The 5875-nt window shown below is 42.5% G+C and overlaps 1 non-coding gene across 1 annotated transcript; it reads left to right on the top strand.

Moving 5' to 3' along the window:
• Window positions 1–5456: 5456 nt before the first annotated feature.
• On the top strand, window positions 5457–5561 carry LOC150039699 (U6 spliceosomal RNA). Its single transcript, XR_016534260.1, has one exon. It is a non-coding gene; the product is annotated as a U6 spliceosomal RNA (small nuclear RNA).
• The last annotated feature ends 314 nt before the right edge of the window (window positions 5562–5875 follow it).

Here is a 5875-nt window from a genome sequence, read left to right as displayed (position 1 = left end):
CCCTTCCTTTGGACCCAAAGCCCACTTAATTCTTCACTCCCTCATCTTCTTTACAGTTAGGCCAGAGCGATTTGTACCTGATTAGGAAGAGGAAGAGAAAGTCACCCTCTGGCTCTCTTTTTCAGAACTAAGAGGACATCTATGGGGTTGGCTAAATCACAGTTGATAATACATAACAAGAAGGCACGTGGGATAAATCTATACTTTTCTCTAAAAATTGAAGAGGTTTGAACGAATGTGTCCAAAATAAATGCTCTGCATGGTGACATTGGCTTGTGCCTATAATCCTAGCTATTTGGGAGGTTGTGCTCTAAAGAACAGAGTTCAACACCAGCCTGTGAAGGAAATTTCCTTGAGACTTATCTCCATTAACCAGCAAACAGCACAAAAGGGAGCTGTGGCTCAAGTAATGAACACTCCATCACTGCACCACCAAAATCAGAGACAAAAAACAGGTCCTGCATTCAAGGCAAAGGATCAGAACCAAAAAAATATGCCTCATATATCTATAAATGAGGACACCCAATAGCTCCTTTCCTGGTGGTTCAGTAGACACAGGGTCGTCAGTCCACCCTCCTCCTAGCTGTTCTCTGTCTACATTACTGCACAGGCCTCCAAGATTGCTTTTGAAACCTTAACTAATTGGAAATTTGGTTTCCTAGGCTTCATCCATGTGAAGGCTGAATTTGTGTGCCAAGGTCTTGTGCCTCTGATCATAGCCTCTCATTAAGTAGACTTCTGAGGCTTCTGTAGCTTCTGAGCGTAATGACATGTTCTGGGTGGCCAGGTATAGGAAATCAGACAAGGTGTGCAGGTGTGTTATCCCACATTCCCAATAGAACACCCCAAGGGGAACACACAGGCTCTGAGATGCCGAGTATTCCCAAGTCCCAGCCAGGAAAGGCTGAGTAGCCCTGAGCTTGAGGAAGGAATTGTCACTTTCTTAACAAAATGGCTAGCACTTTCTCCATTGTCCCAGTGTCTATAATGATTCAGAAAGTTTCAAAGAAAGACAAGATCGCCTTTCAGATGGGCAGGGACCATGTTCATCAGCAGTATCTCCAGCGGTCCTGCCTCCAGGCTCCACACGTTACAGGGTACATTCATAGTCCCCCCTGAGTCATTGTCACTCTAAGGGGTAAAGACAAAGTATCTTTTAAATTGGAAATGGGAGCACATTTCAAATTGTGACAGAGTAGACTGAAAACCATACAGAAAATATTCAATCATTATTGGCACAGAAAAGCACAGAAGAAGAAGGAATCTAGACTATACTTCACCTGAGCTGCCTTGTGTTTCCATTGATTTCTTGGTGGAAAATAGATTGAGGTGTTGAACTGGTGGCTGGGCATGGTTCCAACCTTTGCAGGCTTGAGAGATACATCCATTTCCCAATTTTCTGAGGCCCGCATCTCCTGACAGTCTCCTACAGCATGAGAACATATTTCCCCTTCCAGAGTCACAGGCCAAGTGAGTTGGCTTGACCAGAATGTCAGTTATAGTTCCTGGCTACCAGAGTTCCGGGTTCCATTCCATTGTGAAGGAGGTAGGGTCACTGCTCAGGGCCCAATGACCTATTCTGCTTCTCACATAAGACCTACCTGAAGACAAACTGGAGGCCAAATGCCCTTTCCCACTGCACAATATGTACACATAGACAAAGTAAAAGTCATACCTTGTCTTTTGAATCCTGAATTCCGCAGGTAGGCCTATGTTCTGTCCTGGACTGTGCTGAAAGGAGCCATTCCTAGGTTACATCAACACCTTCCTTGTCACCATTCCTCTCATCCTGCAGAAAACATTTTGTCTGACTGTGCCATGGACTTTCTGCACACTTTGCTGACAATAGAACGAGGACATTGTTAAGTGTTTATAACTGAAATATCAGATTCCCCTTGAAATCACTTTGTGGTGTCATCCAGAGCAAATACACATACTTGGCTAATGGAAAATAAAGATGTATCTGAATCAATGTCATGTGTTCTTATATGCACTCAGGAACATATAAGAGTAGAAATATCATGTCTCTGGCCCTGCATAGGAAAACACACCTTGTGAAATCCCATTTTCTACAGAAAACACTGGGCATAGTAGGGTGTGCCTGTCAGCTACTCCAGAAATATAACTGGGAGAACAGGCTAGGCTATTCTGGGTAACAAGTGAGTTCTTTTCTGATAGCACTTGTAACTCTGTAATTGAGTTTCCTTTATATATGTACTCACAATTTTTTCTGTCTTTATACTTTTTATATTTGTTTTTCTATTAAATTCTCAGATACAAGCCCACACATTAGCCTAAAGTAAAGACTGTTAATTCTCTCTCTTCCACTCCATGTCTTTTCCCTTGAAATTTCTGGAGAAGTTACATTCATGAAACTGTCACCTCTCATAATGATACTTCCTCTGAAGTACTCTCTGAGTGACCCTATGAGTCTTTTAGCACTTAAGTTTAGGATGATAAAACAAAAGGAATCATATCATCTAAGATACTGGGTAGGAGGTGTTACTGAGTGGTATTCATGGAACTGGACATGCTGCCGTACATGTGACAGGTACCACTGTCAAGTGATCCCTCTTTCACAGTACATGTGAAAATAATGCATTGTGCTACAGAGCCATACTAACATAAACAAGCTGGTACTGGCACAAAAATACACCCCAAAAATCAATGAGACAGACTGGATAACTCAGAAAAAATACCATATACTTACATTTGTCTGATCTTCCACAAAGAAACACAAGACATACACTGAAAATGTCTCTTCAACTATTGGTGCTATAATCCTAGCAATTCAGGAATCTGAAGTCTGATGATTAAGGTTCAAAGATAGTCTGGGCAAGAAAGTCCATGAGATTCCTTATCTCTAATAAACCACCAGGAAACCAGTAGTGGCACTGTGGCTCAGAGTAGTAGAGTGCTAGCCTTGAGCATAAAAGCTGACAGCATCCTCAGATGATTTTTACTTAAAGCTAATTTTGCATCTCACTTTGCGGGTATTTGGGGGCTATGATTATACAGACCTAATAGGTAAAGTAAATGAGTTCAGCCAAACGCCAGTGGCTCACACCTGTAGGATCATGGTTCAAAGCCAGTCCAGGCAGAAAAGACACTGTGAGACTCTTACCTCTTGTGAAGTACTCAAAAACCAGAAGCGGCAAAGTGGATCAACGTGGTAGTGTGTTACCCTTGAGCACCCAGGCCCTGAATTCTACCCCCAAGACTGAAGGGAAAAGAAAGATCACAAACATAAACAGTGAGCACCATAGACTATTGACTCAGGATGAAAGATTAAATTAACAAATAACAAATATCATCAAGAATAGTTCTTTGAAATTTGTAAATAAGGAATGTAGCAGAAAAAAAGTGGTGAGAAAACAATGATTCATTTCTAATCACTCTTGTATTATATGTTTTGAAATCATTAACTGCTTTTAAACTAAACAGGCATGTAAGTATCAATTTAGAGAAAGACAACACTTATACATGTATTTTAATCTGAATTCCATATTTTACAATTTGCCTTTTAGAAAATCACCGTTCTCTTTTCATATAAAACATGTGTAATCCCTTTACTTAATGTTTCACATAGCTCCAGCATGTGATTATATCATAACTCCTCCATTTTTCTTTTCTCCCATTCTCCCCTCCTGTCTATTGTAGTGCTTAAACTCGAGGCATCACTCATGCTAGGTAGGTGCTATACAAGTTGAGCTGCATACCCTTCTCTTTTTGTTTACTCATTTTTATAGTAGGTTTTATGTGTATGATCAGATCAGCTTGGACCACAATCTTTCTTTTTACCCTTTCTAAGTAGTTGAGATAAAACACAATGCACTGAGATCCTCAGATCTCAGTCTCCTAAGCAGAGAATTATAGGCATAATCCACCAAAGTCTGGCATTTGTTCCTCTGATCAAATTGAAAATGGAACTGGGTACAGTGGCTGACACTTGTAATCCTAGCTACTATCCAGCCTAGGCATTAAAGAACGTGAGACGCTTTTTTTTGGCAGTCCTGGGCCTTGAAACTCCAGGCCTGAGCACTGTCCTTGGGCTTTCTACAGGTTAGAGCTCTACCCCTGCAGCCACAGCACCATTTTGGCATTTTTCTATATATGTGGTACCAAGCAATAGAACCTTGGTCTTTGTGTATAATTGGCAAGCCTCTTACCACTAAGCCAAACTCCTGGCCCAAGAAGGAGAGACACTTATCTCCAGTTAATCACTAGAAAATGAGAAATGGGGCTGTGTGTCCAGGGGTAGGGCAGTATCCTTGAGCTAAAGAGCTAAGGGAACAGTTCAAGGCCTGTGCTCAGGCTTTCAGTTCAAAGGCCAGAACTAGCAAAATAAAAAAATGTCTCAAAGACTCTCCTGCCATATTTCAGATCTGAAGTCTCCTTGCAGCTAGGATTACAGGCACGTGTTCCCACTGCCAGTTTTGAATAACTTTTCTGTCATCCATAGTAATGTGGATTCCCCACAACGCTGGTAGGCAATGCAGACATATGTCACAGGACAGTGGGCACTGATTGCACTCAGGTTTACACATGGGTGTGTGCACACAAGACCTAGCATTTCGAAAGCAAGAAACTCATGGGACGTAAGTGGAACAGTGTGCAGTGGTCAAAGCATGGACATCTTTTCAGTGCCGAGGATACTGAGATGCTGGGGTAAAGCAGGTCTTGGTGTCCTCAGTCCCATGCCAAGGAATGTGAGGAGCCCCAGACCCGGGAAGCTGGGTACCAGCGCGGCTACAGCAGTATCTGCAAAGCCAGAGGAGATGGATTCGTTACTGCACCATCAGCAGCAGAGGAGGCTAGGATCTGATCCTGAGTTCCCAGGGTCCCGGGCCAAGTGAACTCTGCATACCAGCTCCCAGTGCACACCAGTAGACGACCACCCAACCCACCCCTGCCACATTTTCACCACCCTGTTGGTGTGGAGGGACCAACAGAACAGTGGGGATGCACCATTGAGGCTGGAGGGGGGAGATCTAATGTTGGAACCAGCAGATTGTACCAGAGAGACTGGAAAGCTCCACAAGAAAGCAGATCTCCATGGATACAGATGTTTGCTAGCAAGTGTATAAGAGGGCACCACAAGCCTGGTGGCTCCATGGTGCCCATCACTGGTGTTGGGGGTGGGACTCCCCCTAGCAGCGTTGACTCAGTGGAAACTTGGAGCCTGTGGGGTCTTGCTGTAGACAGTGTTCCAGCAGCCTCTACCTCTGCCAGGGTGGAACCTAAGCACTTAACACCCTGAGGATCTAGGATGACAGGCAGTTGCCAGTGGCTCCCAAAGCTAACCTTATCTTTGATTTAGAAACTCTTTGCCAATAACAGTTCAGTATGAAATAATGGGATATAGTAATTAGATAAAAGTTAATTGGACATATGTGAGAAATTTACAATTTAGAAATAATGTCAGGAATCAAATTTGTTTACACTAGTATAAACAGTAAAACACTTAGGAATAAATATATCCAAAATGAACGATACAGGAAAGATTGCCATGGCTTCTGTGCAAGGATGACATCCAAATTCGTGAAGCATTCCATATTTTTGTGTATATATATATAATTGTTTCTTTGGAATAGACTAGGGAAGGGAGGACAACAAGATGATTAGGAGGGGTGGGGGTAGGAAATGGGGACAAAAACCATATGAAAGGTAGCAATGTTACTGAAGTAATATATTTTAAAAATATATCCAAAATTTTACCTTGAACAATGAAAATTACAGTGCACAAATAGTCTTGAAAGCATCCCAGTTTTTGCCTGATCTGCTTGCCTCCGAGGAATGTTGGGTTTTTTTTGGCCAGTCCTGGGTTTGAGCTCAGGGCCTGAGCACTGTCCTTTGACTTTTCAAGGCTAGAGCT

This window comes from Megascapheus bottae, unplaced genomic scaffold, assembly GCF_031878675.1.
Source record: "Megascapheus bottae isolate mThoBot1 unplaced genomic scaffold, mThoBot2.hap1 HAP1_SCAFFOLD_62, whole genome shotgun sequence".
In the NCBI taxonomy this organism is placed as follows: Eukaryota; Metazoa; Chordata; class Mammalia; order Rodentia; family Geomyidae; genus Megascapheus; species Megascapheus bottae.
Note: the sequence above shows the minus strand (reverse complement) of the source record. Positions and strands in the feature narration are given on the sequence as shown.